This window comes from Magallana gigas, chromosome 1 (assembly GCF_963853765.1).
Source record: "Magallana gigas chromosome 1, xbMagGiga1.1, whole genome shotgun sequence".
NCBI classification, from domain to species: domain Eukaryota; kingdom Metazoa; phylum Mollusca; class Bivalvia; order Ostreida; family Ostreidae; genus Magallana; species Magallana gigas.
Genome location: NC_088853.1, coordinates 40,214,041 through 40,226,191, shown reverse-complemented (window position 1 = coordinate 40,226,191; position 12,151 = coordinate 40,214,041). Strand labels below are relative to the sequence as shown.

The window sequence follows — 12,151 nt, the reverse complement described above, 5'->3', positions numbered from 1 at the left end:
TTTGTGACCTAATAAATTCCACGAAGATGAATGAGCATGCAACCCAAATGAAATCATGCGTATAAAATTTTCTTTTTAAAACAAACTTATGAGCTATGAAAACTGTATTTACTGGTTATACAGACAATTGGAACTTGTTGCACGAAAACGTCACTCCATTGAGAACGAACTCCATTAGTTGTCATCGTATAATGGTTGCCTTTACATTCAACATTTTAACTGATCGTATGATTTTTTTTACACAATTATATTTGTTAAAATTAACGTCTTAAACAATATCGAGTGCTAAACACAATGTACCGAGTTAAATTTGGGGGTGGGGGTGGGGGGGGGGGGGCAGAATTACATGTAGTTTACCAACTTTTGCTTTACACACTTAGAAAAAATCCGGACGACACGTAATCGCTTCGTGTTGTCTTTAGAACAATAAGATATTCAAACAAAGACCAATTCTGACTAATCATTTATATCTTGTGTAATATTTGATTCCTGTGTATAGTGATTAGCAGCGTTCACGACCGCTTGCGGGTAGACTTTCCAGCCCCGGAGGCTTTCACACTTCTAGAAATTAAGCCCCCCCCCCCCTCCTCACCTGAGATTTACCACCCGGTAAAAATGTTCGGCCTTTAAATTGATTTTTCGTTTTCTCTTCTTCTTTATTTACTGAAACCAGTATATTGGTATATCGTATCATAGCAAACAAGATAATCTCTCTCTCTCTCTCTCTCTCTCTCTCTCTCTCTCTCTCCATGCTTACGTACAAATATTTTAGTATTTGAATAAAGTACTACCGGTAACATGTATAGTAATGTTGACAGCGGCTCAATGTAAATGTTGGCATAAAAAATTATTTCTCGTTACCGGATAATGTCCATGGATTCAAATGATTTGAATTGAAGTTTGTTATTGAATGATTGTCATTTAAATTCTTAATGAATGAAAGTCAACGCTAAAAATTAATTTTTAATATCGACGATGTATTGTCTCCTTCTTTGTGTATGTCTACAGATAAAAATCTTTTGTCTGTCTTGGAACAATGAAAAACTCGGAACAAACAGAAAAAGGCGCAGACTATACACACGACCAGCTGACTGCGTCGAGGTGTGAAAACTGACCACCTGTATATATATGTTGTAGCCTAGGTATAAATAGATGTAAACGTCAGGGAAATACACTGTTGAAACAAAAATCTGAATTTTCACTTTTGATTAAAAAACCCATTACGGTTGCCGTGTGCTTTAGGATCATAATCATTTAGAATCTGTCTTAAAAGATTTTTTTTATTTACTTACAACTAGGTCTACTTGCATGTAATGCTTACAAAAGTGGGATTAATGATATCTATTAAATAGTTATTCCACACCGAGGTCAAAAATAAACAAAAATGCATTAATTTTATTAACATAATATTCATGCTTAACATGAATCGTTTCGACATAGCACAGTACTGCAAGGGGTATCAATTTGCAAGTGGATGAGGAAAAAAAAGGGGGGATGTATTATCCGTACTACATCCTATTTTTCGATTTAAAGTTTGCATTTTTTTTTAACCCAGGAGTTAGTTGGCAGAGATAAACTTGAGACTTAAGAAAAAGAATCGGTATGTAAAAGAAGCAGATTAATAGACAATCAGTTTCTTACCCCAATCGATTTTTGATTTATCTCTCTCTCTCTCTCTCTCTCTCTCTCTCTCTCTCTCTCTCTGTGATTAAAATTAAAAATGCATTCTGCATTATATGTTATTTTGCAAAATTAAAACCCAACATTTGCAACGAATTTTTAAATATAATTTTTAAAAAAAATCAACATATGAGCTAGAAACTCGCACGCTTTCTTCAAAATGTACCTGTGTAGTGAAGCGCGCAGTCATGATACACGGACATGTGTACACGAACAAGCATGAATATATTTTGTGGATTCAGTGTTTAATTGACTGTTTTTCAGTGGGTTAAAGCGACTCATGAGACACAGAGAAGTAAGAACCCGATCATTTAAACAAGGGCTTGTCGTATATCATCAATAAGGAATGATAATGTACCTTGCTGGTTGGGGGGGGGGGTGTTATTTTCCAATGACTGGCAGAATAAACATATTGACATGCACTTTTTTGATAATCAGATTCAACATGTAAAATTCAGAACTTTCACCTGATAGCTATGGACATTATCATAATTTTGTGATCGTAACATTCAATAACAATAGACGTTAATAAATAAAACATACTAAATAAATTTAACGACCTGTTGCATTCTTCTGTCAGGTTGTATCTATGCATAATGTGAATGCTATATACAGCATAATAAAAATAAGTATTGAAGAAAAAAAATATCCTGAAGATTTAAAAATCCGATATTTTCTCAAATTAATAGTACAGTGGCGTACAGTGGGGTACAGTGATGGTCAGTGCCCGGTACAGTGGCGTACAGTGGGGTACAGTGCTGGTCAGTGCCCTGTACAGTGGCGTACAGTGGGGTACAGTGGAAGTCAGTAGGACTGTACAGTGGATGGAGTGAAATGATTGGTAAATTGTTTATCCAAACAGCTTACATGTACATTGTACATGCAAATAACTATTGTTTTTCTGATGCCACATTTAGAATTGATTATTTTGATGGTTTTACAATGTACATGGAAGCGTTTAGATCAACAGCCTATTTGCGTCTCGGTTTTATACAATTTTGTTTAGAAAAACAAACACAAATCTAAAGTTTAGAGATTAATTTCTCAATTTTCTGTAGAATGCCGTTCATACACAGTGACTCTATGATACATGAATACATTGGTATCACTATATGCATGCATTATTGTAGTTAGAAAGTAAGATATACGACTAGTCTCTGTAAAATTGCAATTGCATATTAATTTAACACATAACAACAGTTTCTTAAAATGTGCATTCTAGAATGAAATGCAATTTAAAATGGTTTACCATGATTTGATTGAATTTTTCATGACGTAATCGTAATTTGCAGAAAGACAGCCATTAGGATTGAAGTTTAAAAAACAAACGTTTGGACTAAGAAATTGCACTTCTATAGTCTGAATTCGGAATGAATATCCCTGCATATATCTAGTAGATACAATCTTTTTTCTTTATCTCATAATCGCTGCAAGAATTAAATGCACTTGTTCGTTTATAAATTTGAAACTAAATCGAAAACATCAAGATAATTATTCAAGTAAATACTGATGCATCATTTCGATATGAAAAATTGTAGGGCTTGTTTGGTATGTGGATTGTGGATTGAATCAAGGCTACAGGCATGACAGATTGCATCGAATGAACTAAGCTCGGGAACAGATTAAGCCATATGTTCAAAAGGTTGTTTTTGTACTTATTTTAGCTGTATACAATCGGAGCTTTGGCTTCAGCCACAACTGACGGGATTCCTCTCTATTAACTATGTCTACAGTCCCGGGGGGGGGGGGGGGGGGGGGGGTCAAAGTATTGTGAAGGAATTGTAGGTAAAATTTGGACTGTCAACATGTGAAATGAGGTCAAGATGGCAAAATTAGAGACATGAACGAAATTTGTTGGCCTTTATGATGTATCATTGTTGTACTTCACTGACAAGCTATCTTCCCTTGTCACAGAGTTAACGTATAAAATGAATCAGACACATTGAATTGAAATACATATAATAAAAGCAAACGAAAGACACCGCTCTGAATAGTCTTGGTGTAGAATGCAATATTATGCACATCGGGTCGTATTACACACAATTACATGTATTTCTGTGCATAGTGGGAATTAACCGTAGAATTTACATATACATGTAATATATGTCAAAGAACTGCATTTCAATATAAATGAACATTCTGTATAATATGGCTATATTTCATATCAATTCTGAGTTCAGTCATGCAAAAACGAATTTACTTTGTTGTGACAGTTCATACATGTAAATGAGCGCACGTCCCTTCTCTCAGGCCCATTACGGTATTCATGAACATAATTTTCAATCAAGTTAAAAAAATTATATAGGAATTACAAAATTGAAATCTCTAATATAAGCTTACCTGGATAAAGGCCACCCACAATAGACGGTTGACAGTATCCACCGGTTTGGCCGTTTCATGGTATTCAATTTTAATTCCAAAAATTATAAGAAACACTATTTGCACAATCGCCAGTGGGATAATGGGCTGCATGCCTTTTACGGTTGCCATTGTGATTTTTTTTCTAAGTTTTGCACAGGTAGCGTGATGGAGAGAGAGAGTGCAATATCCTGATAATTTACCAGAGTTCTACGTTTTTGATCACAACAGATGGTAATCATTGGGGACCTTGTTAAATGTTCCCTAGCCAATCAGATTCTGTCTTTCTCATACACACCCATTTTGTTTACTAAATCAGTTCCCCCAGTTTTAGTCATAAACGACTTTAAAAAAAATTTCTTTAACTCATTGTTCTACTTACAATTATGCAGATTTTAATTTGTAATGAATAATATTTCACAATTTCAAAACAAAAGAGATTTTAAAAAATATGTAGAGGTTTTAAGTATTTAAAGACACCATGTAAATGATTCTCAGGTAATGTCTGTTTTATCCACGTACAACAGGTTAAGGGAGCTTGTTGGTCAACCAATCACCCATCAGGTCTACCTTATAATTTAAGATTTTTTTTCTTGTCGAGGATTTCACACGAAGATTCTCCCAATAAACGACGGACCACAGGCAAAATCTGAACACTGATTGTAGAATGGCCCCATATACAGGAATGGTATACTTTTTATGTGACAATTGTGTACGAGGTAAAAGATGTGATTCACGGAAAACACAACAAATGACACCAATCAATCCATTTCCAATTTTTTTTTTTAAAGTGATAAACGTCAATTTTCTGCTACTATTTGACTCCCTGGATGAAATTTAAATTTTTAAAACCTTATTGCACATCTATAGGACAGCCCCAATTATATCCCAAGAGATGACGTAGCTACTCCAAAATTGTAAGAGGAGTTCTGGGAACCATATTTTTTTTGGCCAAAAAACGTCATTTTTTGTTGCCCACTGATCCCCTTAATAAAAAAAAAAAATTCTGGAACCTGATCACGCCTCAATACGACACCCCAAAACATATTCTAGAAGATCATTTGGCTACTGCAAAAAAAAGAGACGATTTTGAAACCAGTTTTTTGTAAAAAAAACAAAAAAAAACGTCATTTTTCAGCCATTAAATGACCCCCAGGACAAAATTGAAAATTCCGAAACCTTATTGCGCATCTATAGGATACCCTAAAACATATTCCAAAAGATGATTTGTCTACTGTTGAAAATGTAGGAGGAGTTCGAGGAAGAAGGTTTTTTGTGAAAAAACGTCATTTTTTACTAATTATTTGACTCACAGGACTAACAGAGAATTTTTGAAACCTTTTTACAAAACAACATGATACCCCAAATCAAACTCCAAGAGTTCAGTTTGCTGGTTTATAAGATGTGAGAGCAGTTTGAGAAAGTAAAACGTGACAGACGGACGGACGGACGGACAGACGGACGGACGGACGGAACAGGGTAAGAACAATATACCCGAACTTTCTTTAGAAAGTGCGGGTATAATAATCATGTTCACAAAGGGAAGTAACTATAAAATTAAAAGAGCATGTGTTAATGGGACGCTTGTTTATCGATACCGTAATCACCACCATACCTATTAAACAACTGGTACTACTGGCCGGCAAACCTATCTCCAAGGTGCTGCTACATGTAAGAACAGAAGTTGAGGCAAAGGACTGACGTTGTGGGACTGTTTCGCCATCTTGTTTCTCACGAGCGCTCTACCTGCTTGACATGGTGGTGACTTTTTCTTCCCTTTCGGCACTTGACAATAGCCTTGACAATGGATGTTTTCCTAAAGATTTCGTCGATGTACGAATCTGATGATTCATCAGTCCAAGAGCACTAAATGCTGATAGATCTACTTCGCTACTTCACTCGAATCCGACATGTTATCTCCATCGCAGCTTGGCTGGTTCAGAATTCTCTCGATTTTTGATTGGCTTAATTTGATTCGCATGCGCGTAGAGGTTAAACAAACTAACTCCCTCTCTCCCTCTCTCTCTCCTGAATCAATTGTTATAGTCAAATATTTTTTATTTGCTTTGTGATTTTTTTTTTTACTACAAATCAAATATTTCCTTGAAGTGATTAATTTAGTGGGGTTTTTTTTCGTCCCAAACCCCTTCCACGTACATGTAAGTTCGGAGCTGCAGCATATAATAATATTGGATGCTTTATAATATTTTGTCTGTTTGTATCAGTGTATAAACAATATTTTATTCTAAATGAAAGATGTATTAATGGCACATTAATTATCACGTATATTTAATGCAAATCAAACTTAGTTAAACTTCAAGTATAAGCAAATTTACATATAAAGATCAAACTAAAATTATCATAGTCATATATTTTTTCTATTAAACTTTATTATTCTTTTTTGTATATTGTATCTAATCTACTTATACGTGTCTGAAAAAATAATCATAAGGAAGTGTTTGTGTTTACCGTCTCGAACCCCTCCCATGATTAAATCAGAACATAATGATCAGATAGTTTGATACATATAGACGATTTTGTGTATTTGCAATAATGAGTACGTAAACAACATTTTATTTTGTATAAAATAACATATTATTGACACATCAATTATCATATATATTTCCTGAATACCAGAAACATTATTAAACTTTATGTATAAATGTATTTACGTATGAATGTCAATTTTCTTAAACGAAACGTATAATTTTTTCTATTAAACTACATTATTCTTGTTGTATATCGCATTAAATCTAATTATACTTTATTATAAAATCCAATCAAGTAAATGATATTATATTTTGCATATAATATAGCGTTCTACACAAATTATATTAAAAACAAGAAATATAATTAGGTAAACGAATCTATAAAATAATATTAAACGCGACTTTTCGTGCAGTGTCATTTATTCGGAATTCCGCGTTCCAGATTCGGATGGTCTGTTTTTACCGCAAAACACTGATATACTACTATAACCAGACGGTAAAATTTGATGATACCATACTCAGTACAAAAGATTACTCCTGGCAATTAAGTGTCACACCTTTTTTACGTGCTAGACCCTCATGAAAAGCTTGTATAAAAACACTGACTTCCCAAATCACTTTCAAAAATTGGAAAATTGGGAACAGCAGTGTTTCACACACATATCACACTTGGACACAAAGAATTTATTTATCTAGACTCGGTTATCATTATTCTCCAGTTAATATTTCATGAAAAAAAATAAAATAGTTTTTTTATATCTAAAAACGCTCATAACAACAGACAACTCTAGCATGTGTTGTTATATGGTATGACAGGCAAAAAACCCTAGTATCAACACTGGGAGCCATTGTATACAAATACATTATCATTCATGGCAACAATAGACACATTTCAGATATCCGGACGATTGGACTTGGGAACGAAAGCGCTCGGATAACTGAGGCTCCACTGTGTATGTTTTCTCTAATTAACAGTTTGTTAATTTTCCTAACGTTTGGTTTTTACTAAAAGTTCTGATGTAAGTCTTTATAGAATGGATTATGCCTGTATATACTAAAAGGTTAACCTTTACATCTGACTGTACACTATCATAAAACTGATCTAAACTAAGAAAAATACTATATTCTGCATTAATATCATTCGTGTATCTAATACTATTGTCGAGTAGTTGTTCATTTAAATAAGATTTCCCTCCAATATGGATCGACGATTAATAAAATAAAGGTGAGTTTGCAGTTGCACCAGACTCTAATGTATTATATTGTCAACCCATGTTTTAAATGCATATAACCAGAACTTGTTTTTAAGATTTAAAAAGTATATAAATGTATTCAATACCATATGATGTCAATTTATTAGGGCCGCGCTCTACGGACGCCCTATAGTGATCAGTCTGTCCGTCTGTCCATCCATCCTTTTGTCGGTCTGTCCATGATCTCTTATCCGGAGCATATCTTTCTCCTCTCGGCCCAATCTTACTCACACATCACCAACAGAGTGCCTTTCAGTAAATAGTGTCCAGTGACCTTGAACCTTGTTTCAAGGTCAAACTTGAAAGTCATAGCAGAATTATTTGAAAATCATTGTCCATATCATATCTTTTCTCTGTTTGGTCCAATCTGGCTTATTCTTTACAATGCATGCCTAGTTTACACAGTTGCATAGTTATGTATTCATTTGCATACAAATATATCTAAATATTTACGCTTTTTTTTTTCAATTACAATTATTCTTATGACATATTTATTTGATTCACTTCATATCCACTACGGGTACGTTTTATCATAACGCTTATTTTGTTATGTGGGGCTTTATGATATTTAGTTTATATAGATCCTTGAAATCTTCTTTCCTAATTCCCCACGTCAGGCCACGGTGTTACTCTGAACAGTATCCTCCTCTACATGCCGAAGCCCGGTTCCCAATATGTCATCTGCCATTCAGTCAACTGAATGATAACTGAATGGTCTGGAAAGGTGACTGAATTACATAGCTATGGCATTCAGCCACATTTCAATAACCTTTCAGTCATGTTTCAGTTGAGTTAATGCCAGAGATTCATCCTGTGATGAAAAGAGAAGACAGATTTATTTATAACAATTTCATATAACAGTGCGACATTTAACTCCGGACATGACAAAGTCCGGGCTTTTAGCTACCATTTCCGTTGGACATAGCTTACTTTTCTTTATTTATCTTGGTGGGACATTTTACTTTGATCCTATCATGTCAGCATGAATGTACACATTGCTCTAGTTTTCTTGTAATTGTCTCTCAAATATCAAAATCCCATGGGATTTTGGTGGGATTTTTCATCCCATCTCAAACCCCACCAAAATCCCATGGGAGAAAAAGTATTGTGGGATAAATTGTCCCATGTGGGAGAAAAAATCCCATCATTCATAAAAGATGGGATTAATTCTCCCATATAGGACAAAAAATCCCACATAATAAAGAAAATAGGATATATCCCATGATTTTTAACATTGGATAAATTTTCCCATATATCACAGATATCTTTCTCATGATTTCTCATAATAAATTATTTTCTTTTGTTATTTCACCTTAATTTGCACATAACATTAAACTCTGTCTCATGGCAATTGATTGGATTGATCAACAACTGTACAGACATTTCATATTTTCATCTGATATTAATCTTTTAAAGACATGCGAGATTGTATTGTGTTGATTTTTCAAAATACTGTAGTTGCATGTTTGCTATAAAATGCAGATTCTAATCCTAAATAAATAGTTATTTGGTTCTTCATTTTTAATCCATCTAATTAGACTTTCTTGTTATCTATTTCTTAGGAACTAATAATTTCTTTACATATTATATAGCTCTTTCTGGTAATTACCATAGGCGCTTCCCACCTAAAATCAGTGTATTAAAAATCCATCCGAAAAGAGATGAAGATTTCGCACAATGATGTATAGATAGTGAGCGTCTAACAGGTGCAGTTCTTTACCTGTTTACCTCAGCAGATAAGAATGACCATTGTAAATGTTGCTGTGCAGTACTAATGCAACGCTAAAAAAATACTTTATGCAGATTGTAAACAACGAAATGTTTACCCAATGATGACGTTTTTTTCATATCTAATGCTCATAAACTTCTCATATTTCTCATGTACTCATTTCTCAATGTTCCCAGTTTCCATCTTGGAGTGTAATAATTATGTTGAATTGCGAACCCGATTGTTAAATACACCCCCCCCCCCCCCCTTTTAAAAGAATTCGGAATACTAGGACAATCTCATATCATGTTTCATGGATTCAGGTGCACAGAACAAGAACCACATCGTCAATAACGGCGATTGTCTACGCCGCATTGTTACCCATTGTACGGATTTTTTTTAATAAAAGAGAGTAAAATATAAGTTCCTTTGAAAAAAAATGTTTTATATTGAGTTCAAAATCATGCTTAAATAACTGTATCAAGTTTTGTAGTTTGATTAAGTCATTATAGTGAGACTGTTTGGGGTTTTTTTTCAATGTGATTGTTGTTGTTTTGATACATGTAAGAAGGTAACAAGACTTCAAATTGTCGCTAAGTTTAATAAATTTCATAAACGCTATTTCTATTGGTTGGTTGCACCGAGCTCAGCTTGAGCGAGTTTCTGTACTTGTGTACATTACCTGCATACGTGTAAGTAACAGTATATCAAATAAGTGTATTTTAAAAATACATGCACATACATAGTACAGAAGATCAAAGGTGGCAATGTTGCATACATCAACCCGTTAATTGCCAGACTGTCACCTTGATTAAAATTCTTATCCCTCGGTGGTTCGTTTTATATATACATGTAATTATATCCCCGACCGTTTAAGACTTGTTACCTGTAATTAAATCCGAGATGTACGGTTCTAGGATAACACAAAAGTGAAATTTTTGTTTAAAATTCAATTAACGGGTTACAATATTATTTCCCTATAAAAGAAATTATATATGAATTAACCATTTACCAAATGTTTCATTTTATTTTTTGAAATCTCTCTCTCTCTCTCTCTATCTCTCTCTCTCTCTCTCTCTCTCTCTCTCTCTCTCTCTCTCTCTCTCTCTCTCTCTCTCTCTCTCTCCTCATTATTTGCTTGCTTAAGTACTGCTTTAAAGTACACCAGGGACAAACGGTATCTAGACTACCTACACGAAAGTGCGGTCAATTTTTGATATGATGGAGATCTATATGTGAAATCCTGAAAATTTAACTGCGGTCGCATGAGTACTTTTCGAGATATTTGGGGGAAACCCGATTTCACACCTTCAGAACGATTTTTAATCAAGCCGATTTGGCGCGGGATGAACTGTGGCGTCACTGGGTCAACTACTATAATATGAGAAACAAGAATATCGTATGAAAACTGTTTGTTTTCTTTTTAAACCCATATTTTATTGAACAAAAATGCCGAATTTGGAAACTTGTTAACTTTTGCTTCATGAATTTAGTCAAATGTGTGACACATTTTGCATCACATGTGTATCCTATGTAGCAAATTGACAATCAATCAAGGCACTGTTGTTATAAGAAATATTTTTAGAAATATTTTTTTGTAAAAGGTAACGTGGGGGGTCTATTCCTCGTATGAGACATAAAATTCAGGCACGTAGCATCGGGGGGGGGGGGGGGGGGGGAGCTTGCATTTACCATGTTTACATATAAAAAATTGAATTATCATGGAGCCTCCCCCCCCCCTACTTTTTGGGGGAGTATGTAAGTATTAATTAAGGAAATTAAGAGTGAAATCGAAGTTACAGAAATATATCACGCCAGCTCCCGCCCCCCCCCCCCCCCCCCCCTCACGAATAAGGATATTTAAGATTTCAATATCCCCTTTATTTTTTATTTTTTTGCTTGCTTGTCAAGATTTTTTGGATGAGTCTGATATGTAATTTCAGGCAGGTAGCATCCTTTTTGAATTGTGGGGGGGGGGGGGGGGCAAGGCAATCAAAAACGATGCTACCTGCCCGATATTACATCAATATTGCCCGATTATTCATTTTAATATTGATTTCGGACTATTAACAATCAAAATAGCATGCACATTTTAACAAACAATCGAGGGATTATTAATGAATCAAGGCGAAATTTAAGTCCAAGATGGCCGCATGATGAAGTTTGTCTCGTAACTTCTTTGAAAATACGATAATGGAATTTTATTTTACACTTATTTACATCCTTTGTCAAGATATTTTAAAGTTTCTTTCAGTTTTAATAATGATTCGGTGTTAGTATAACAATTTAATTTAAGCTATTTGGAGTTAAATTGCTGACTATAGCGCTCGAAAGAAAGGTGTTCTTTATTGGACAAGAAATTAAGACCAGGGACGTAATTACTTCCGAAATTATTACTTCATTATTACTTGATTGCATTTTTTAAACAAGGTTTAAATTGCTGAATTGTGAGTTTTGTCATTTTTTAAATGATAAGATAAGTAACAATTAAGGCATATTTTGAACATTAGTTTCTGTTTGATAGTCTCATGCATGATTCTTTAACCACTGATTGACGGACTATACCTGTGTATTAGCTAATGAATGCTTATTTTACACAGTCTAATTTAATTTATGTTTTAGCTGATAATAATTGAGTAGCTAATTATACACAAATCAATTTA

General features: G+C 34.2%; 1 long non-coding RNA gene across 1 annotated transcript in view; it reads left to right on the top strand.

The window, feature by feature from the left end:
* The window catches only part of LOC136273786 (uncharacterized), a 194,663-nt gene that overhangs the window by 75,706 nt on the left and 106,806 nt on the right, over positions 1-12,151 (top strand). The gene's annotated exons all lie outside the window — the stretch shown is intronic.